We start from the raw sequence: 25,001 nt of genomic DNA, 5'->3' as shown, positions 1-25,001 counted from the left end.
AAGCAGTATGAAAATATTTTAGAGCTACGTATGTTCAAAGGAATGAGCAATAGCCAGGATGGAGGCGGTCAGGATCACGCCTTTTTTTTTTTTTTTTTTTTTCAAGAGGCCCTGTAAGCCGACCTGTGCCTCGCAGAATGGCAAGATTTGGGGGAGAGATTATCTTTGCCTACAAAGAGAAAATTCCATACAACATACTTGGGCTCTATCTGAAGAATGTAATACTAGATTTTATTAGTTCAAGAATCTAATACTAGACCAAAGGAAGTAGAATATAATGTAGCATAAAAAAACATCTCTCTACCTCTATCCCATACCATTATTTCTTGGTTTTTATTCTTCAAAATGGGAAAAAAATCCCAGCCTTATTAAAAATATAAGTTACATAATGATCCAGACAGTCACGATTCTTGCCTGTTAGGGGTTTTAATCTATTTAGAAATTTTGGGAAAGTAGAAAAGTCCTGTTTTGAGCAATACCCACAGGACAGGGCACCTCATTCAGGTTAAGGAAAGTCAGAGTAGAATGCTTAGAGAAAGTAGCATCTAAACTAAAATTTTATTGAAGGCCAAGTAGGAGTTAGCAAAGATTCTGAAATGAGAAAAAAGTGTGATATAGTTGAAGGAAGTTCAAAGTGGTGATAGTAAGGAACCTGTGAGAGTAGAAGGCGTAATGAATGAGTTTAAACTCTGAAGAGGAAATAAAAGGCATAAGGCTGCTGTGGTCCACGAGCATGGGCCTTTGGGACTCCCTGACACACTTTCAGAGATTCTGTGAAGTCAAGTAATTTTTATAATAATACTAGTACATTATTTGCCTATAAAAGCTCATTTTCTTATGAGTGTATTGTGGAATTTTCTACTGTACATTTGGCAGATATACATAAAAGAATGAACCAATATGTTCCAAATAACAAGTCATGATGTTAAAAAAACCAGACATGGATAAAAAAAAATATATTCAAGGTGCAAGATAGGCCAATGTAACAGACTACCCAAAAAATTACAAATATGGCTTCAGATTCTAGTGACAATTGACCTTTAAGAAACTCCCACTCTTTGAATTTTGAAAGGATAGTCATAATTATCTAAAATGGCTATTAAAATACTCCTTCCTTTTCCAACTCTTTTTGTGTGAGACCAGATTTTCCTCATATACTTCAACCAAAATAACAGATCATAACAGATTGAATGAAGAAGCAGATATGACAATCTAGCTAATTTTGTTAAACCAGACCTTTAAAAGAGGTTCAAAGTATAAAACAATTCTACTCTTACAAGTAATTTTTTTGTGTAGGGGGAAGGGATGTAGTTGTTTTGCATAAGAAAATGTTTGTTACTGTTATTATTTTTTAAGTAAATTAAATATTCAATTTTTTTCAGTTTTAATTTCTAATCTAGTTAATATAGGTAGATGTAACCCACATAAGCTCTTTAGGATCCCCATAATTTTTAAGAGTAGAGATTCTGAGACTAAAATTTGAGAATGAGGGCCACAGAGAGTGTCACAGGGATTCTGTTTCATGTCTGAGATCTCTTCTCTTCTTGACCCTGTGTGATTGATGCACATTCAGTAAGCCCATCAATAAATGTTGAGTCACTTCTCTTCCATTCACTCACTCCTTGTGTCTAACTGCCCATTGTTGTAAGCCTGAATGAATAAATGGATCTTGCTTTCACATCACTACCAGCCTCTATTTGTCCTGAATCCTCATTTCCCATTGATAATGCGTCAGAAGTAATAACCGCTATTAGGACAATTTAAGAGAATCATGTAAGAATCAATAAACAAGATCAAATTCACAAATGCATCCATATCTCTTTCTTGATAAAAGCTGAAATTAACTGGGGAGTCAGTGCTGTTTCCCTGTGGTTTTGAGCGTCTTACATTGTAAGAGGCAAGACTAAGAACGTAAAAACATTAGAATATTTAAAGGTAGCAAAAGTTATGACTTGTTCTCCAACTCTGAACCAAATACTTGTGGAAAAGATTATAATGAATAATCCCTTATCTTTAGGGGGAAAAATGTCTGATTTCTTTCTCTTCTTTGAAGCCTCTGATGAGTTCTGGCTGTTTGCCTCACATTTTGATCTTTGGATAAGGATGCTGTCCTCCGGGCTCCTCTCCTTCTGAGGTCCACCAGGAATGTCTGTCTGAAGGCTTTTACTGGGATTTTATATTTAACACTTGGCGGGTAAATGATTTCAGGAGAAGTGTAAGCCTCTGCTCACATGCAAGCTCTGTGATCCTCTGCGGAGAGATGGCCTGGACATGGACTCGAGCGGCACCGGGGGCGAGAAATGACATTTACAGCAAGGGCTCAGCGCCGGCTCTGCCCCTCACCTCCCTCCTGGCCTGGGCCGGGAGGTTCCAGATGCCCCTCAGTGGGCTGATTCAAAGGCAGCATTAGGCTGCCCTTTGGAAAGGGTAAGGTCCTCTCTTTGCAACTGAGTTGAGATGACCTCATTCTTTTCAGTTACAAATTTTGGCGATTTTGATCCCATGTTATCAGTCAGAGGCCATCGTTCCTTTCAAGTCCAAATCTAGCTTCTGCCAAATTTTGATGAAACAGAAGTCTTTCTCATTCTTTTCAAGTAGTATTTTTTTTTAAGGCATGCTCATTTCAGATCGAATTAAAATCAAGTTTAGTAGCAAAAAATGTTTGTTCTTCTTTGAATTTGTTTGTCAAAATCCCTTTAAAGTGACATATACAGTAATCTTCCAAAAATTCTCCTTTCCTGCTCACTTTTATTTATAAAAAATAGTATGTTTGTATCACTGTCATATATTAATTTTTCATTTTTTCCAAGCCTTTTTAAAATGTATTTTTAAAAATGCAATAGGGATGTTTAGTCAATCCTTTAACAGCTGAAAAAAATTATGCACAATTATATATGAAATACATGAGTGCCCTCTCTTGTCCACTTCAAAGTAAAACAGTTTTAGTAATCAGAGAACTTTCTCTCTGTAGTGGCAGGAAACAAAATCAGCCCCCTCTAATATAAGCTAAGTTATTTGTCTTCCTTCTTTGAAAACCTGATCTATAAATGCACGACATATTCCATGAAGAAGAGTGAAACTTATTGGAAGAAAATGAATTTTAAAGCAAACACAACATTTTTTTATGAGAAGTTAAAATGCTAGCCTCTATTAAACAACACTGGTACCAGTTTTCATTTTTCTTTCTTCAGTCTCAGGGTATTCTGAATTCAAGTTAACCTGGCTTTTAAAATGAGTTTAGTTTTCATTTTGACTGAAACGATTGCACTGTAAGCAAGTTCTAATTTCCCAGAATGTTAAACCTATAAACAGTCATATTCTGATTTTCACTTTTTTTTTTAACAACTGAAGGAAAAGCAACAAATAAGCCAGTTGTTTGGAGCCAGTTATTTTTTATATTGCTGCTCAGTAACGAAGCTGCACAAAAGGACATGCTATGGTGCTATTACTTTTAAAATTTACTTCCCATTTCTATAGCCCTACAGTCTTCCCAAGAAGTTAGTGAAGTGGACAAAATGTACATAGGTCTTTGTGCCTGGTATGGAAGGCCGACCTGGGGTAGAGATTTCAGGATAAAAGGATCTTAGATCAGAAGAAATTCAATGACCAGGACTAATATTCATTCTACAGTCAGTGAGGGTAATGAGGAATGTTCTGCGGCAGTTTCAAGAATCAAGCCATTTCAACGGCAGTTCCTTGAACGTTTTGAGTAAGTAAAAAGAACATTGGGCCCTGCTTAGTTGCCTCCTAGGGCCTCAGATGAAATAACTTTCATCATAAATTCTTCACATCCTATGAAACACATTTCCTGAAGGCATGAAGGGAAGTTGTATTTAACGGAGAGGTTTTTTCGAAAGAGCAGCGCAGGTTTCTAAATCTAGGAATCTAGACCCCTCTCAGCTCTCATCCCCCCCACTCCATAGTTTTACACTCCTGTCAAGTATGCCAGGTGCCAAATGAGGTATCATAGTGCTACTATCACTGCGAATGTTGTGATGACTTCCATCAGGTTATAGAAAATCCTGCTGAGGATTAGATTTCCCCACACTGCATTGAAGAAGAGAGTCCCTCAGTAGCTGGCTGTAGTAGCCATTGGCAGAGTCCATGATTACATGCTCAAAATGATGGGACGTTCATTTCCTTCTAGAATATGCTGCTAGTGGTGTTACCTGAGTCATTTCAATATTCCACTTCATAAAAAAAGCCTGCCAACTATGGTAAAAGTGAGATCACCAGTAGGAGAGGTGAGCCTGCTATTGTGCCGTTATCAGGAAAATCCACACAGTGACTAGAGTTATCTTCACAACTACCCTGGAAAGCAGAACTAATTATCGCCATTTTACCCAGGGTAGTTAAGTAACTTCACCGGTGCACATGGCGAACTCCACTGGATGGAGCTAGAGTTTGACCTCAGCGGTCTAGCTCCAGTGTCTATGTCATACCTTAGCTCTTCGCACCCCACTGAGCTACTCTTTAGGGCTCTGCCCGAACACCACATCCTCTCAGAAGCTTTCGCGATTCTCTTAGCTGAGCATCATCTCTCTCTTTGGAACTCTCTTTAACACTATCCATGGTCTTCCTCTAAAGCCAGCTGGCGTCTGGTGGTTTTATTGTTTATCCATTTATGTCTTTGCTTGCCACCCACATTGTAAGGTCGTCAGGGCAGTACCCACATGTAATTCATTTTTGTAGGAAAAGACACTTACAAATCGGGTAGGTATTTCACCAAACAGCATTTTAAATAAAGTTATCGGACTGATAAGCTCTCATCGGTCTATTCATTCATTCTACTAATATTTATTAAGATCCAATGATATGGCAGACCTCTTTCTAGGGGGTTACAGTGATAGGTCAAACTGCAGATGAGCTTTTATGATATAACTAATGGATTAACTGTTCCAAGATTTTGAGTCACACAGGTCTTCCATTAATGCACCTTTTTAACTAATGGTTAGTTATTAATAGAAAAGTAGTTTGCTGATTGAATTTATATCATTCTTGACAGAGCAACTGAGAGATTGTCCATTGTATGTAAGGAGCGTCGTTTTAGTTTTAATTTTAGTATAAAATTTAGAGGCGATATAGACAGAAAAAGGAAACAAATCATTTATACAATAGCAATGGAACAACCGTGCAAATAATATAGAATTTTCTGATGTTAAGATATGGATAACCACTTGGAAATGAGCTTCAGATGACATTGTAAAAAACTGGCAGAAAGCATGCGGAGACCTGGAGCTCTTAAGAAAAAATGAACCAGGATCCAGTTCTGTTTCATTCATCCAGTAGATCAAATATCCTCCTCTATGGGTTCAATTTGACTGGGAATTTAACATTATTCCTTTCTGGGTGAAGCTCCCCCCCCAAAAGAACTCTTCTTTAAGGTGCTGTCCAGACCCAATCCTGTTTATCAGATAAAATTAAACCGAGTAGTCTCAAGTTGTTTTGACTGCTGATGGATGAGATTTGGAAAATGACAGTCTGAGGTCCATGAGAAATTGGTTATGTTGACTTGGTTATGACTGTGTGTGGTACACATGTTGATTTCTTCTGCTTGGCCCATCTCAATGGATAAATTCTAGCAAATTCAAATTTGCAAAACAAAATAATCTGACAATTTGTAAGGGTGGGAAAGGATGTTGGTTCATTTCCCTAAAGACTTATCTCATAGAGAAGCCATATATTATATGAAAAAGAAATATAATTCAACATTTCTCTGCCAGAAAAGGCAGCCAAATTTTTTATATTGTTCTGGGAAGAAAATGATCTTTCTGCAATTTCCATTTACTCCTTCCTTACCAAGCCTAGAACTTTACTCTTTTGGAGATGGTGATGGTATTGCAACATTTTCAGGAAGTGAAACTTTAACGTACAAAGAAGTTTTATTGCACAACCCCCCAGCCTCAGTCCTTTTTCTCAGTGGAGACCCACTGTTGTCTTTAGTTTCTCCGCTCTGGGTTTTGGCTTCCTGGTTACCTACACCCTCTGTTTCTGTCATGTCTGGCCCTTCACGGAAACACTGGGGTGTTCACTGCAATAACAGGTGGGCCAAAATGAGCTCACACTGATTAACATAGAGCATGCAATTTCATAAGAATTTTATTATAATTGAGCAATAATTCTTGGGTACCCATTTTTAAAAAAATTATCTGGAAAGCAAATTAGAGGAGAGTATTTCCCCAAGGCTTCCAATAACATTATCTGTTTTTAGGAATTCTTATTCATGCTGGTACTCTAAGCTAATGAGCTCAATAGTCTTGATAAGAAAAAAGATGAAAGAGGTAGAACTGTTTAAAAGTTATTTTTAGTCCAACTCTGGGTTTATTACTGTAGCAATGTGTCTCTATTTTGCTACCCTGAGGCATCCAAAATAATCAGAGTGGAATGGATAGGAAACTAAGTTGAGAACCAATAATCTGCTAAATACCTCCATTATTTTACCTCACCCAATCCTCTTTCTATATTTCTTTCTTTATTACAGGAAGGGTAAGCATTTAGTTCTCCCATTCAGTAGTTTACTGTGGATTATTTTCTTGTTTGTTTTGTCCTGGATAGGTTGCAAAAGGGGATGGCTATCAGGAAAGGTCTCAGGGTGGAGAGGTGAAAAAGAAATATTTATTTGTTCCTGTATAGATATTAAAGTACGCTTTACATACATCCTCTCATTCAATGCTCATAACTAAGCCATGAGTCAGTTAATACCGCCTCTTATAAGTGAGCACACTGAGTGTTTAAGAGGACAGTGCATTCCAATCTATTATTAATAGTTTTTATCTGTTTAAATGCTACAATTCCAAGCAGAGATTTATGCAATAGAAAGAGTTCTCTTCTCCATTCTTCCCTCTCCTCAGTTGCTCTCCCAGACGCACGCAAAGACACACTTGTGTGCGTGCACACGCTTAGAAAATTGTAGACCTATACCCACAAGGCTCAGGAAAGCCTACCATCCTGAAATGGAAATGCAGTTAAGCATCTCAGTTTGTAACCCCTAATAAAGCAGTTGACTCTCAATGTGATTAACAGTTAACTGCCCCCAATGGTACTTCTTCACCCCCTCACGTTAGGCCTTGTCCCCTTGTCGCTCGCGTTGCATGGGAGCCATCCCTACCCCTCTCACATCACCTGTTCTTCGAGTGTGTTGTCCCAGCCAGGCTGGATGATTTTCCTACGGATTCTAATAAAAAGTCAGGTCGAGCAGGCCTGGCCTTGGGGAAATGACTGGTAACTCCCTCCACACAGTATAAGCCCCGTCAATGACAGAACAGAACATTTGCTTTCTTTTCTTTGTTCATTTTGGTATTTCTCCAGCAACCCAATGAGCTCTTTCTTTCCTAATTTGCTTTGTGCTCAGCGGCTTATCAACGTTGTCTCTTTTAAAATGGCATAGATCAAACAACGTGAGATTGTTGTCAAGAGACAAAAAAGTTAAATCGTTTGGGGAAAAGGTAAAATAGTTCTAACTAAATCTCTGCTGGGCTTTGGAGAAAACTAAAATATGCTCATTTTTCTTTCAAATTGACTGGCTGGCTTCATTCTTTGTTTCTAGCATGACAGTAAAGTGCATTATATATATATATATATATATATATATATATGTGTATATATATATTTTTTTTTTTTTTTAAATCAACAGCATGGTGGTGCTTAGATAAAGCAGGGCAACCCTAGTCAAACTTCTCCCCTTCTGAACAAAGACAAACAAAACAGCATGCTTTGTCAGTATGGATTTTTCTCCACCAAGATAGTCCTCAGCTCGGTTCTATGTAAATGTTATTAAACTCCACATTAAACAGCATGTGTGTGTGGGTACTGAGCCCAAAAGTGCTTGACAGCTAATGAATAAACATATACTTTATTTCTAGCAAGTCTTTTTTAAGGATACGGTGCCTGAATACTTTTTGGCAAAAAGACCCATTTATTTTGTTTAAAAAACACATATGCTCACATGGAAACGCAAGTAAACCAGGCAGAGAGTATCACTCCAATTCTTGAGTCTAGAAGTAAGTCAATGTCTGATGATTTTGCCTGAAGAATGTCGGGGACTAAGTCCCGTTCTGTTCAGAGAAAACACTGCTGTGGCACTTCCGCACCATTCCCACCGCTCAAGAGCCTGGTGTCATTTACCCGTCTCAGGCACTCTCTGGAGCGCCTAGCTCTTTTTCAAAACACAAGAATTTGTGAATACAAAGTTCAAAGGGCTTTCCAAAGCGGAGCCATTTAGCTCTTACTGGAAAATGAAACACGGTTAAAAAAAAAAAAAAAATCTAACAAAGACAGCAGGTATGCCTAACATAGAGCTTAGAGCTAGAAGTTTCATCCCGTCTCTGTGTGTGTATCTTTATTTGTATTCCTTGTTGGCTTACATTATTTTACAGCTTCATGAAACATATGTGTGCCTAGATTAAAGAGTTTACCTTCTTTTAGCATCATGGTAAAATAAAGGGTTACTTTTATTTTTTTCTATCTATTACTGAATTTATTCTCCACATTTCCATAATTTATCTGGGGGATCTCAGGTGGTTGATAGCCGAAGATATTAGCACAGTAAGCTACTTACTCTAAGTGTACAGCATGAAGTTTATGCATCCAAATGGTGTATGGGGAGCTAATAAAACTCGAATGGCAAGTGCGATATCAATATTACATCTATGCCGAATTTTCAAAAACCAAGACTACTTCTAACCACACCATTGTCTCTCCTGGTTTACCAAAATAAGAGGAACTATTTTGGTAACAACTGCTTTTATGGATGGCTGAAACTTACGTCACCCATCAAGTACAATGCAGCATTTGGGAGCCGAATCCCTGAACCGATGAGGATCTGCTCCGAAGGAAATCCAGGGCTGTCATGGCTGGTGACGGTTCCATGGACAATGTCCTGGGCTCATCTTTTTATCATCACCTTGGCACTGGACCTGTGATTAACAACCGGTCAGCCTGGGTCTGTGAGCCTCTTAATGAACTCTGAGCTTTAGAACAAAGCTATCATTCTAAGGAGTAGTTTAGTGTGTTATAATGAACTGAAGGAAGGCAGAAAGTAAAGGCAGGGAGACATGGGCACTCTGCTGGAAAGCACAGTCATTAAAAATAATGAGCAGTCTTTCACTTCCTTCTTTTTATTAACTTTCTGCAAAGGACAACCCAACACTTTATTATTTAGCACAGTCTCCACTTTTACTAATATCCGTTAGCAGATGGCTAAGAAATTTTTCCAAACATGCTCCATAATACTTAGAACCACCCTGGAAAACACTCAGGGTCTTTTCCTTTCCCTTTTTAGTTCTGTACATCTTAGATTGGCTTTTCCAATAACTGCCTCTAAGCTAAACAAAAATTTGCTATCCGTCTCTACTTCTAAAAAACCCCACAAAGGTAGCATTTTAGGTGGAGAGTTGAAAACAGAGGGCAAGGACAAAGAAAAAGACTTCAAATGCTCATCCTAAAGTACTATTCGTTCCAAATTTCTCCTTCCAATTGCCCATGCAGTGCTAATTTATGTCTAGGAAGCTCTAGGAATGGTGTTGACACTTAATTGCTGGCACCGTTTTGTATTCAAAATTCTGATAGCAGAGGAGAAGGCTGAATGAACCGGATGGTTGGTAAAAGGCCAGAATTTTAGTCTGGAAGAGATTTCTAGAATGAATTATGAAGCTAACTGCTCTGAGTTAGTACTTTGTTCCCTTGGTGCCAAATAGCAGAGCTGAACTCTGATCTTTTTCCCTTGTAGTTAATAACTTAAGCCAAGCTTGTGATCAAAGGGAAGGAAGCACAACAGCTGAGACCCAGGGAAATTGTTGGCTTGACCAGAAGTCTCTGTGACTTGTGGATCCAAGTGACTGAAGGTTTCTATTAAGCAGAGAGTGAGAGAGGAAAGTAGTATTTGAACACCTATTATGTATTGGGCACGTGCCAGGTACTTTATTTATGCTATGCCATTTAGCTCTCACACTCACCCCAAGGAATTCGCTTTTTCAATCCATGAGTGATATATAGAAAAGTTAGGATTCATCCATCCATCCATCCAACCATTCATTCAACAAATATTTATTGTGCAATATAACCATGTTCTAGGTGTCATGCTGGATGCTGGGGATACAATGATAAATGAGACAGAGTGTTTTCCTTCACCGAACTCACAATTTAATGGAGATGATGGAGATTGCATAAATATTCAGAAGCCTGATGAGCATTACAGAAGGGGCAGCAGGTGCTTGAGCAGGTAGGTATAGAGAAGAGAGGATTTACTCAACTATTCAACACAGGATTATTGGAAGGCCACAGGAAGCACTAACTTTAAAGTTTACTGAAAATGTTTATCTTGCTTTTCTGGAAATGTTCTATATCTGTGTTAAAAAATAGACATGTGACTATTGAATTCCATGTAACTGAAGGACTGAATTTTTTATTTTATCTAATTTTAATTAATTTAAAATTTAATTCTAATAGTGATAGAGGGTTGGTAGCTACCATATTTGCCAGCATAGAATTCCCATGGGGCTGAGAGGATTCTGAAACTTGTCTTCTCTACCATTGCCTTTGGAGAGATTTTGGTATGAATCAGTCTAGGAAGCCTAGGGAATTTGTTTCTGTTGTAGTTATATTGAGAACCCCTCCAATTTACAGAAGACTTATATTTCTGGGGTGGCTCCAAGGAAGATATAAAGTAGCTCTAAGAAACCAACTCCAGTATAGACTCCAATTAGATTCAACCCCAAATAGACCTGGATGAGTTCTTATACCAAAGTATTCTACTGGGTTATTCAATCTAGAAATAATTCAGCATTGGGTCATTTCAAGCAAGAGCAGAGTCCCAGGTTACCCTGCAACCCGTCAGATATGGTGGGTCCCAAGCTCTGCTTTAGTCCCAGTTAGAGGTGAGATGAAAAGGCTGATTAACCTCTGGTATCTCAGTGACATAAAAGGGAAGAGGAGTCAAGTCTTCCCCAAGGTCAGAGCAGTAATTGTAGGAAACATCACCCACATGCACAAAAATGGAAACACAGGCACATATATGCTCACAGGCAGGCACATACACACACTTGCCTTTGTGTGTTGGTGTCTCTATCAGAGCGGGTGACATATGCCAGACATGGGTTTTTCGCTGAGAATTCTAATCAGGAGCTCAAGTAAAGGAGTGGTTTAAGCCTAGACAGAAATGGAACTGAAAATGCTTTAGATCCTTTTGCCAAAGCACCTACTTAGTATCTGAGCTTGTTTTAGGTTAAAAAGAGGCTATCTATCAAGCAATAAATAAAATTAGTCTTTCCAGATACTTAATCATTTATGATAAAATTTACTACTTCACTGCTGACTTAAGCTCCCATATTTGATCTGTCTTTTGGCTTCAGAGACATATTCTCTAGCTCCAGACTACTTTTTAGAATAACATACAGTCAGATATACTTCATATTGCCTCTTGGATGGAAAGAACTATTTGTCTTTCTCTACCAAACGCTATCTTCTCAGCCAGCCACTTGACCTTACAACCCCGTCCCCACCAACTATAAGATGATGCATCGTGCTTCTGACATTACTGCACCTTATTACTCACTCAGGCCATGACTGACAGACTACTGCCTCCAGGCTTGCCATGCAATCTGGCAGCCACATCAAGAAGCAACAGGAATCAGTCACAATTATCTCTTGCTTTATTCTTACAGAAAGGAAAGGAGTCAGACCATTAAAAATATGATACATATTGTATTTTCGTATGCTTGCTAGTTGCCAATTATCTTCTCAGAAATTGGTCTTATGCAAGCACAATTCAGCAGTAAATTGGCTTGGTGCATGACTGACCTCAGATCATTTCATGAGATAGTAGCAATAAAAGCTTCCATTTATTGAAAGCCAATAATGTGCTAAGATATTTATTACACACATTCATCATTATATTCAGTTTTTACAACAACCCATAAAATAGGAACAATTATCCCAGTTTTTCAGGTGAAGAAACACAACATCCATGAGCCAACACAACTCGTGTAAGATCACACATTTGGAAGTCACAAATCCATCACCTCCTGTCTAACTCTGCGGTCTTCCATTTCACCAGCCTCTCTTCCTGTGGGCGGGGGGGGGGGGGGAAGAAGAAAAGGGGGGGGGGGGGGGGGGGGGGGAAGAATGCCGAGTTACCTCATTTCTTCAAGTTAGTGGAAAGTGATAAAATGGCTGTCTTTCAATATATGTTCCTTACCTTTGCCTAGCACAATGCGGTATTTATTGAATGAGACATGTTTGTAAAAATCTGTTCTCAAATATTCATCTGAAATATATTTTTGAGTGTGTATTATGTGCAAGCATTGCGCTAAGTATGAGAATACTGGGAAGAACAAGAAAGAAAAGGTCCTTGCCTTTGAGGGCTTATATTCTGGTAGAGAAAAGAGGGAAAAAAAGCAAAAAAAACAGCACAGCAATGAACAATATAATTCCAGGTTGTGCTGAAAGATGTGAAGAAAGTAGAACAGAATGATGTGATCTGAGGCCCGGGAGTGACTCTGAGGGGCAGGAGGGCTAATTCAGACGGAATGGTCAGGAATTGCTCACGGGGGAGATGGCCTTTGAGCTAAGAGCTGAATGGCAACAAAGAAGCATCAAGATCTCCGAGGATCTTGATGTGCCAAGGAGAGTATTCCAAGCAAAGGGAGCGTCCTCCTGCATGGACAGTAGGGGAGGGGAGGAAGCAAAGATGCTGCACGGAGTTTGGTTTCAGCAACTGGGTACGACATTGGCCATTCACGGAGACTGGAAAACTTGGAGGAAGTAAATGGTGTGAGGGAAAAACGAGTTCTATTTAGTTTCCAGAAGACATTACAGTAACGCTTACTTTTACCAGGTAGACCGAAAAAAAATCTTCACTCTGGTGATTTTATATGAAGATTTTATACATTTAGTGAATCTGTCAGATATTTCCATTTGAAACAAACAAAAAAATAAAGGAAATGTTTATAATTACTCTTTTATAATTAGCTTGATTTTGAAGTTGGCCAAAAGGTACAAACTTCCAGTAATAAATAAATCAGTCATTGGGATGTAATGTCTACCACTATGTCTATAGTTAATAATACTGTATTGCATATTTAAAGTTGCCAAGAGAGACGCCTGGGTGGCTCAGTCAGTTAAGCGTCTGCTTTCGGCTCAGGTCATGATCCCAGGGTCTTGGGATCGAGCCCCATGTCGGGCTCCCTGCTCAGCTGGCAGCCTGCTTCTCCCTCTGCCTGCCCCTCTCCCTCTCTCTCTGTCTTTCTTCCTCTCTGACAAATAAATAAATAAAATCTTTTTAAAAAATAAAAAATAAAATTTGCTAAGAAGGTAAATTTTAGAAGTCTTTATCACGGGAAAAAGAATTTACACCTATGTAAAGTGACAGATGTTAACTAGACTTATTGTGGTGACCTTTCACAATATATATATAAATATCAAATCATTCTGTTGTATACCTGAAACTAATAAATTGTTACATGTCAGTTATAAGTCAATTAAAAGATTAGCTCTATTTTACCAATTTTAATATGGGAAAACAGAAATCTTTGGAAATGTCATCTTCACTTTTTCAGACTCTCTAGAGTGTTTTTTAACTACTCGGTAGTATTCCTGAACATGTTTGTGTTTTTTTTTAAGATTTATTTATTTATTTATTTGAGAGAGAGCGTGTGTGTGCACTTGTGCAAGTGGCAAGGGGCAGTCGGGTGGGGAGGGAGAGCAGGAGGAAAAGAATCGCAAGTAGACTCCCTACTGAGCAGGGAACTTGACACCGGGCTCAATCTCAGGACCCTGACATCATGACCTGAGCCAAAATCGAGAGTTGGACACTTTACCGACTGAACCACCCAGGCGCCCCCGTGAATGTGTTTTTAAAAGAAAGTTTGTGTCCAATCAAAATTCAGTTTTTTGTTGGATCCACTCAAAAAGATACATAAAAGTTCATAGGAAAATGCCTTTTTTACACGCACCTATATTCCTTAAACTCGAAGAAGATTACGAATTGGAAAAATTTTTCATTTAAAAATACAATGACTTATAAAGTCAGTTCTGGAAGACACAATATCATAGCTACATTATTACAAATGCGCTAATTACAACACAGGTGGCAAGAAAGAGACTCATCCATCCTTTGTGGGTAAAGGAATCAAACCTCTTAACCCAGTCTCGGAAGACAGGGTTTCCTTAGCAGCAAATTATTGGGGTTGTGGGAAAGACATCCTGGGCCAACACAAACACAAAAGCTAGAATTTTGGGGGAAGCACACTCTGACACATAATTTAACCTTAAAATATGTACCTTAAAAGAAAAAAAATCATTTGAAAGCCTTGGGCAAACAATGAATCATGGAAAAAAAAAATCAAAGTAATCACCATATTAACAAAATAAAGATTAAAAAGAAAAAAATAGAAGAAAGCCTTGGGATCTGATTTTCTTGAAGTTTTGTTGAGTTTTATCAAAGCTCCTTTTCTTTCCTATATTTAAAACTACTTCAGAACATCAGAAATGATAGCAGGATTTTAAAGGTAGATTGACTTCTCAAGTCATTACTTATTCCTTTAAAACTATTCCAAAGATATTATTTGATAATTGTAAACTTAATTATCTACATATTTGGAGAGATATTCATTTGTTTGTCAGCGTTCTGATATTTTTATAGACAGAACAAATGACAGTTGGCTGCAGTTTTTATTTTTTTATGTTTTTACTTTTTTTTAAGATTTTATTTATTTATTTGAGAGCACACAAGTGGGGGCAGGAGAGCGGCAGCCTCCCCACTGAACAGGGAGCCCAGGAACCTGACATCAAGACCTGAGCCAAAGGAAGACAGACACTTACCCAACTGAGCCACCCAGGCACCCCTGAAGTGTTTATTTTTTAATTAAATATTTTAGATTTATGCAATACTATCCTCTCTAATTATATCATTTTTTAATATCAATGCCTTCTCATTGTAACTTTTCATGGACTTGGGGATTCTGCAAGTAAAAAGACATTCAGATACAAACTTAATTTGAATATAAAATATATCTTAACTAGTTTCTTGGCCTCATGATTCAATCTCCCTAAGTTATTAGGAATACTGATTCTATTTAAAGATAATTATAAAATCTAAATAATTTAAAGCCTGTATGACTTGGTCAATTTCTGCTGGCTAGTAATTATAAAAATTAAAAATATATATTTGCTAATGATAGTAGTCTAGATAAATTCTAATTTCCCTTCTATACTTAGATTTAGCTGGTAGTCATCGTTTATAGAGTTTGATGATTTCTCATTATTATAATTGTGAAAACAGTAGGGTATGCAAATTACCAGAAAAATCTCCTACTGACAATGCAAATGAAACATCAGGTGAGTGGATATATTCTTTTGTGTCATTAATCAGTTGATTAAACTGTCCTAAAAGGCAAACTGACAGCGCTGACCCCACCTTTCAAGCTTCCAAAGAATCATTTATGTTGTCAATAATGTAGCCAAGACAATAAAGCATATTCTGTGTGTTTCCTTTTAAAAGCCTGAAGGCTTTCAGTTATCCTTGCGAAGAGCCCATACTATAGATCATCTAGAATAGTATTTATAATAATTGCATTAGAATCCCAAAGCAAAACCTGGGTGAGTGAGCTGCTCAACATGCAACGCGATAGTAGATGAGTTTTCCAGACAACAGTTCTGAGGAAGAAGACCTGTAGGAAAAGAGAGGGAAGGATTTCAAGCTTTGTTTGTTTTCTTTTTTAACTTGGCTTTTCTACACTCCTTCTTCTAAGTTGCCATTTGTACATACAAATCACTTCAGTTTATTTTTAAAACCCACACAGAGAGATACTGTTTTGTTGTGGTTACATCCTAGTCAGTAGAGGCCCAAAGCCTCCCATTGTGAGAGGAAATGAAGCCTGGCTGAGTCTTTAAGAGGCCTCGGTATACATGTGGCTCCTTTCATCTCAGGCTTGTAATTGCTGTGATTCAGCCCCAAGCCTATTTCCAAAGGTAGCCTACTGAGAAAATCCTCAGTATCTAACCCAAGATACATTAAAGAAGTTTGGTCCCACAAAAGAAGCAAAGATGGCATTTACGTTAACAAGCGAAAGGACAAAGTCACTTCCCTTCCTCATCTGAAGCTATCAGTTGTCCCAGTAAACTGCATTGCTGAAGTCATCCCCTACTTGGAGAACTAAGGCACGTTGATAAAACACAACACGACATCAAGACAGATCAAATCCCAAAGCTTCCAAATGAATTTTTTTTTGAAGGTGCATGTACCTGGAGAAGGTTGTGTTGTAGATTACGTTCTCTCAGTAGTTCCTGATTGCATGCCTGTGTTGGCCCAGAATGCCCTTCCCACAATCCCAGCACTTGCCTGCTAAGGAAATGCTTTTCTTCTGACATCGGACTGAGAGTATCCTCAAATCAGATTCCCTTCTCCCAAAGGGTAGAGGATTGCCTTCCCTCTCACTACCATTGTAGCAAGCGATTGTTATGGGTGTGTTACTGTTTTGCAACCTGGCCTCCAGATCAGATGTCACCATAAAATTCCCTGAAGACTGTGGCATTATTGCCCCATTTGCATCCCATGTGCACAGCATGGGCTAGACCTAAGTAGGTATGTTATGAACTGAGAAAGCATGATCTGACCAAGTATTAAAATTTAGATTCTGGGGGTGCCTGGGTGGCTCAGTTGGTTGGGCGACTGCCTTCAGCTCAGGTCATGATCCTGGAGTCCCAGGATCGAGTCCCGCATTGGCCTTCCTGCTCAGCAGGGAGTCTGCTTCTCCCTCTGACTTTCTCCCTCTCATGCTCTCTCTCTACCATTCTCTCTCTCTCAATAAATAAATAAAAATCTTAAAAAAAATTTAGATTCTGAAAACTGGATCCCTCCAATGCTGATTCTCATGTCTTTGGGTGATGATCCATTTTCTGACAACACTATCAAGTGAGTACAAACGCATCTGCCCTGAATGGGGCATTAAACCACTTCAGAACTGCAGATGTTCCTTAGAAACAGAAGAGGAAACAAACAGCTAAGAAAAATGAATTGAAGAAGGAGGGAATGATATTATTAAACAAAAAAGAGTAATGTGAAAAATCTTTTCTTTTTAAGATTTTATTTATTTGTTTTTGAGAGAGAGAGAGAGAGAGAGAGCACAAGCAGGTGGGAGGGGCAGAGGGAGAAGCAGACTCCCGCTGAGCAGAGAGCCTGACCCGGGGCTCGTTCCCAGACCCCGGGATCATGACCTGAGCTAAAGGCAGACATTTAACTGACTGAGCCACCGAGGCGCCCCTAATGTGAAAAATCTTTATAAACTGTCAGCTCTTACACTGTCATTTTTAGAATATCTGACAAGGCTAGCAGATTTCCCCACCTTCCTTTATTCCTTTTTGGGCACTGCAACTACAGATTGCCTAGAAAACAACATTTTGGGTTATTTGGGAGAGATTATTCCATCCTTCTTTGTAGAAATATATTTTAAGAACCTATGTGGGACATTGCTACTCTTGTACCATGGTCTCTCTAATGTCTATCCTTGCTTGTAATTAAACATATTTAACAACTGGAAATAAAAATGTAATATAGAAGCAATTGCTAAATCAAAAACATTTGAAATCTTTCTTATTTTTGGAATAAACCAAGGTACAGATAATATAGAATTCCTTACTAAGTGATATGAGTCATTGTGCCCATAGATCATCAAAGCATTCTAATAATTCAAATCATTTGTTGAATTTTAGATTATTGGTGGGCTCTTTTGTTTGATGTCTTTGTTACTAGTTCAAAGATGCCGCTATCCAAACTACAATTGGACAGAGGGAGCCTGATTTCTCCCCATTAAATTGGTAGTATTCGGTTCCTGCTGGTACTGTGTTGCTGCTGGTGAGGGGCTGGGCACTCTGAGTCTACATCCAGACACCTGACCCAACCAGCGTCACTCACTACTGTCTGCTCGGTTATGTGCCTTGCCACCCTCATCAACTCTGGGCCACTCCAGAGCAGCAGATGAGTGACGTGGATGTTTCTGTCATTGGCCATCTCAGTCCACTCTGCAGCTGCTGAGAGTTGCCCTCACCTGCAGGCACTGAACACCGGGGCTCAGTATCCTACATCATTTACCATCTGGTACGGAAGCCCTGTATTTCACTACTCGTGTGGCCAGGATGTTTGTAGAGGTGCTTACCAGCTGAATAGCAGCACTGCCCAGCAGGCTCGGGTCTTCATAGGTAACTCCATGGTGAAAGTCTAATTTTCTTAAATTAGCCAAGTAATCATCTAGAGCCTGCATAATAATTTCTAGAAACTTGGCTTTGACACTCATGAACATGAAAGGAGAAGGCAAAATAGGCAACTACTTACACTGTCCAATTTCCAAGAATCAAATAAAAATAAGTGCTTAGTACAAAGCAAGAACTAGCTATATTTTATCGCATTTAATCCTTCTATCATCTCTGTTTTGAGATATCATTATGATCATTTTATAGGTGGGAAAACTGAAGCACAGAAGAGTTGATGAAATTGCCCAAGGACCAGTACCCTGGAGGGAGAAAAGACAGAATTAAAATTCTCATGACGTGTCTTCCAAGTCTGTGCTTTTAACCACTGGGCTCTACTGTCTTCCTAGTAAGTAAAGTCATTTTCTCTAAAGGACCAGCTCTGTATGGTGAAATGCACAGAACTCTGGTCTCATCGCTTACTGGTTGAACCATTAGCAACACTATTGCATCACTGTAGACTTCCATTTTCTCACCTCTAAACTAAAAAGCATAAAACTTTCCTTGAAACAGTTGTTATAAGAGTTAGATAACATAATTCATATCATAATTCTATTGTACCTGGAACATAAAAAGTCTTTGATGAATATCAGTTCTACAGTCTAAATACAATGCCTCTCAGCGCTGTGAAAGCAATTGCCCAGATCTGGTTCCTTGCCATAATTATAATGACAATCATACTCTAACTACTTCATGCAAGCTTCATAATGTGGCAGGCACTGTTCTTAATCTTTCACTTACGTTGATTTGTTTGATCTCAATTACCCTCAATATGCATGAGATGTTATTATTATTACCATCCCCATTGTACAGGTGAGGAAATAGGAGCAAGAAAATGAAGAAACTTGCCCCAGGTCATGCACAGAGAGTGAGTGGTAGGGCCTGGATTTTCACACAGACAGTCTGGCTCCAGAGTCTGCACTCTTAGCCATTCTGTTCATTCTTAGCATTTACTAGGGTTTCAATAAATATTTGTAGGAAGAGTGTATAATTCCTAAAACTGCACAATGATTATTTCTCTCGTTAGCTTTATGCCTTCCAATCCCCAAGTAATATGAATCCTAACGGTAGACTGCTATGATTTTTGACTCGAACTCATGAATTTGTTTATTGGTCCCATAAGGATAACAGATTTTGATAGAATAAGAGAGAGAAAATCACAAACAACAACAAATACGAATAATAGAGACCCATTTAAGAAGCTATATTAGAACACGAGATTCTAAATTTGGGTTCCAAATATTCAGCAAATGGGTAAAATAAATTACAAATCAGAAAATAATTGAATTGCCATTCATCTTTTGGTCTGGATTGTCTCTGGAATGAATCAAATTACTGTAAATAATTGTGCATTTTACAAAAGGAAAATCTTCTTTGATAAAAATATATTTTTGATTACTTCACCTAGATTGTCCTTCAACTGACTGGCAATTTAGAACTTGTTTATACATCATTGTCCAGGCTAGCCATCTGAGAACTGTTAGATACAAATACTAATAAGCCTAGTTCTTCCTAAACATAAAAACCCATTCTTTGCCATGGTTCTTTAATTTCTGTTGGTACTTTTGAGGACTTAACACAAAAAAGTATAAGGCCAAAACAAACCCCATAAATATTTTCAATGATTTTTAAGAGATAAAGTTAGATCTGGTTAGAGCTATTTTCTCCCCTTTATTGATATTATCAGTGAAATCATTCCATGTGTTGAATTAACAACTAAATTTTCTCACATTTACTGTGTTGAGGACCCATAAACCTGACAAATGGGAATTGATTTTAACTATATTATCCTTTATGGTGGTAAGAATTCCTTTTAGACCTGAGAGGTTGTCTAATTGACCAAAGTCACATAACTAGTAATTTCTGAAGCTAAGAGTCATCCCAAGGCCATCTCAACCCAATGCTGCAGTACTAAGTACTCCACATGTGTCCAAATGTCCGACTATCCAAACAGTGTTCTGTGGGAAAGGAAAGGATCTGAAGACTGTCAGGCCTTAACAAACTAATAACTCAGAATTTTGGCACACATCAATTTTTGAAGCCAAAGTTCTTCAGGAGAGACGTAAGCAATGCTCATTTCTTTAGGTCCAATTTTGAACTCTTGGGTGAAAAATAACAAATGAGAAATCAAATACAACATATTTTGAGCTTCAGACATGCTTTCAAGTGGAAAATTCAGAAGTCATTTAGAAAGACAAACTACACACTGGTACGATCGTGGGTTCTGGAGTCAGACCATCCTTGGATAAGTCTTGCCTCTCTCTTTATTGAAACTCTTCTTAGGTCTCCTCATCTTTAAAGGACTGCTGTAAAAATTAAAAAGAAGGAACACATGTAAAGTGCTGAATACAGTGCCTGGCCGAACACTCTCCAACCCTCCCCCAGACCTCCCATCTGCCAGCTATTTGAAGGTGGGCAATTCACATACTTTACATACTGTCTCAATTTCAATTCTCATGTAAAAATAGGAAATACAATACAAATTTTAAGGGTTTGTTTTAAGAGTTAGGAAACATAAAAAATTTCTGGCATTTAGGAGGGACTTAATAAATAGTAATTGTGATTACTATTAAGCAAGTCTCAATTCTGCAACATATACCATGCATGTATATAGCGTATTATGTTTAAATTTTACTCTACAATTTTTAAAAGAGCTCTTGCAAAGCCAAAATACAGCAGGGAAAGTGAACTTGTACCTCTGCAATGTTGATGTGTATTTGAATGAAGAAGATAGTTAAATAAATCCCGTTATTTTAGCTTAAATTTTTTCAGAAGCAAAGTACAGTCCTAGACGAGAAGCTGTTTTCAAAGGTCGGACATCCCAATGATTTCTTTAAGGTATCTTCAAAAGCTCCACATTATAGAAAAGGCACAAACTCCTCCTTTCGGGTTCTGAGTTAGTCAAGCAGAATACTTTATAATTTAAAAAGTAATTTTCATATCTGTGTGTTCTGGATGTTCCTTTTGATTCTTTTGAATTCCTCTTCTTGATTTTTGGCCCTTTGAACTATGGTCAGTGTTGAAATGATTCATGATTTTGTCCCAATAAGGGAGGACTTCTTGAAGTCTTTCTTGTCTTTTCTTGGTTTTACTGCTACTCAACACAATACTCTTTGGTGATAAGCACCACCTGAGCCTGAGAAACTATTTTTTTAAAGCTTGTTACTTTGTTGAACACTATAGAAAAATAACAAAAATTTGACATAAAAATAAAAGTACTAGCTATATTCTCCCCAAACTTAAGCAAACAAAACATGCAAACTACAAGCTAATGTGGTTTCATTGTCAGCCCTTATGTAGGCACAAGATGGCTACAGCATATCCAGATCCTTCATCTTCATCGCAGAAGAGTGACGTCAATGTACAAAGTCCCCAGATCCATTTGGATTGGAGCTTAATGGATGGGTTTGAGTCACAAACTCATCCCCGAATTTGTGCTAGAAGGGTGGCCTTTGTTGAGTGGTTTAGGCCTAGGTTACAATCCCTCCCTTAACTGGTCAATGGGGTCCATCAAACCACCTAGTCAGAGAGGGGGAAAGAGTTGGATCCCTAAACGAAAATCAGGGGTGACTGCCAGACGAGTCAACAATCAATGTCTATCATTAGACATTCATACTATTTACAGAATCAGTTCAAGTTTCTCTCTCATGACAAGAAGGTTAGTTCCTGAAGGCGGGGTTACCATCCCAGCCCCTGACATGCAATAGACATCAAAACAGTACATTTCTGCAAGCTTTCTTCCCCTTAGGTTTCTTCTCAGCACAGTAGGCAAAGTGATCTTGTAAGGATACAAATTAGATCTTGTTGAACCTATTGTCTTTCCAGTTCACGCCAAGTAAAAGCCAAACTGACTACAAATGGCCCAAAGGGCACCACATCCCACCACTGCCCTCATCTCCTATTTCTTTACCTGTGCTCTGCTCCAGCCAGTCTGGCCCCGCCACTGCTCCTCCAAAATGGCAGGCCAGCTTCCAGTGTCCCTGTGCCTGGATGGCTCTTTCTTTAGATAGGAAGGAGGCTCACACCTTCTCCTTGAAGTCCCTTCAGTTAACCCCTTCCTGGCCAGCCTAGCTCTGTTCTATCTACTCCATAAACTCCCATTCCTTTTTCCCTGCTGCCTTTATCACCACTGAAAACACCTATGTTATTTATTATTTGTGTTGTTGTTCCCATCACTAGAATGTAAGTGCCATTAAGTCAAGGGCTTCAGATGTTGTACTTCATGACTCTATCCATTGAGTAAATATCCACTGAATGACTGGACAGTGTTCATTCATTCCCCCAGGCCTTAGTGTGGGAAATGTCCCTGGCAGTCCCTGTCCTGGGAAAAGTGAGGAACTCCTATCCTGTACTTCAATAGCACTTTCTCCATCACTCTGGTCTCCACAACGTGGATGCTTTTACCCTCACTCACTTGTATTTCCCGAATGCCTAGCACAGAGGACATGCTCAGCAGATATGTAAATAAAGTTGCGTGAATAACAAATGTTTTGAGTGTGGCATTAACAGTGAATGCTCAGAGAGATTTCAGGAAATCTTATATCGTACCAAATTGTCAGTTATCCCAGAGAGAATAGTAAATTCACATGAAAGCAAATTTTGTCATGTGACTATTTGGGCTATTATATCATCCCACTCACGAGAAGTTAGGTATAGGCCCTGATGAGCTTACTCTAAATCAAACCAAAGACTCAAAGTTTTTCTAGGCACTTCTGTTTCCTATTTTTCCTGCAATGCCCTTGCCCCAACATACACATACACACACACACAACCTGAGAGTTAATCATCTAATAGAGCATCTTACATCAATACATTCATTAACGTGAGTATAGTGACAGGAACTATAAAAACTTCTAAGTCTCTGTTGCTTTCACAAAGTGTTCTGAATAGTGGAATAAGAGGTAGAAGTCTGATCTAACATGAGAGAGGGTGGGAGGGAGGAGGGAAAGGCCCAGAGGGGATGCAGCTATGTAGACTCCCACTTTGGTCCAGTAAACCAGGCTGGCCTCCAGCATGACTCAATTTGAAAGCCCCTCAGAAGACTTGGCTGACATTACTTCCTGCCCCAGTCAGACTTGGCTCAAGAACTAGAACAGGCCAAAACCTGCTAAAGAGCCCATTAGTTGATCCAACAGGAACTGGGGGCAGGGAAAGAGGAATAAGGCAAGAACTGAAACCTTCTGTTAAAACAATATTAATTCCCCATAAATGTCATCTTTTATCAACAGAGCTCACATTGAAGACTTGTGAAAGGTCCGAAGTTCTAAAAAGGATGTTTTGCGCTGGACACTCTTCCATACCTAATATATCCAATATAAGACCTAGGATAATGTTAAATTTCTAACAATTATAAACTTGAAAGTCTTAGAACATCAGAAGTTCCCCAAAACACAGGGTCCACAATAATCGGACCCAGTTATTCTAGTCCACCAAGACTATATATGAGTAGTTTGACGGTATCTTGTTTAGACATTTGACTACATTTTTAGAGAAACAAATACATCTATAAATGTCCAATGAATTGGGACAGAAGCCAGTTACATATGCAATTGCACTGAGAAACAAATGTAGGTCACATCAGCTTCCAATACTGCTTTTAAGACCTTCTAGGTAAACTTTGACTTTTTAAAAATTGCAGTGCTATCTACCTAGAGTATTGGGAAAATTTTTGATTTTCTTGGATGATAATACTATTACAATATGTCAAAAAAGACATCCTGAGAGAGTGGCGATAATTCATTTAATCCTCGTGACAGCTCTATAATGGAGGCATGTTAACGTTATCCCCCCATGTATAGAACTGAACAAACAGAGGCACAGGGAATGTAAGTAGCTGTCCTCACACACAGCGAGCCCCCTGCAGAGCCAGGACTTAAACCCACACTGCTGGCTCAGAAGATCACGACATCAACCATCTCACTGTCCATCTTCTCAGTGAGTAATAGCCATTTTTAGTCATCACTGAATCCTTCCAGCATGCAGATTAAGAGATTCTTAAATTGAAAAGCCAAAGATGCTGCTTAGGCATTCAAGGCTATCCTCCACCCTTTGAAAAGAGCCAAATCTCAGTAAATTACTGCCTTGCTGGAAGCATGTTGGGCCATCTGTATGTCCTTCCCAAATTCCCATTCTGTGATGATGTGCTACTTTTTGGTTGTTCTTGGCCTTGGCTCTTATTCATATGTCACACTATTATATTTGTTCTATTCGGCTCTTGGATCTTCCTCTCATATCAGAAAAATGACTTTACTTCACATGTCTAATGTGACTTATCTCTCAGAACACACTTAGGATCTGCTTCTCTCTGTTCTGCAGCTGAGATAAAACAATCCGGAGACCTAGAATCAATTGAATATTGACAGTTCCATAAACCAATATACAATATGTTGGAGTGTCTTATAGACACATTTTTCCCCATGGGCATGAGTATTTATGTTTAGGAACATTCCAAATGATTTTATAACAATTTCTCAAAATGACTGAACTCATCCTTAGGCTCTGAAAAGTGACAATTCTGTGCCAGGCATTTGCAACATACAACTTAGCCCTCCTTCGGCTATTTAAGCTTAGTTGAATTGTAGACTGGAGATTTATGCAGATGCCACTGTCCTATATCATTCTAAACCAGTCAGCGGCTTCCTGGGAGAGATTAAATAGCCACCATTGTCAGCTTTCTTTATGTCCCAGCTATGATTTTATGAGCAGCGGTGCCAAGAGTTACAAAAAGGGAGCCTGGACATCTCACTCACTGATCTCTATCC

The sequence above is a fragment of the Callorhinus ursinus genome, unplaced genomic scaffold (genome assembly GCF_003265705.2).
Source record: "Callorhinus ursinus isolate GAN/ISIS: 27379988/994484 unplaced genomic scaffold, GSC_fseal_2.0 scaffold44, whole genome shotgun sequence".
NCBI classification, from domain to species: Eukaryota; Metazoa; Chordata; class Mammalia; order Carnivora; family Otariidae; genus Callorhinus; species Callorhinus ursinus.
This window is presented reverse-complemented; position numbering follows the sequence as displayed.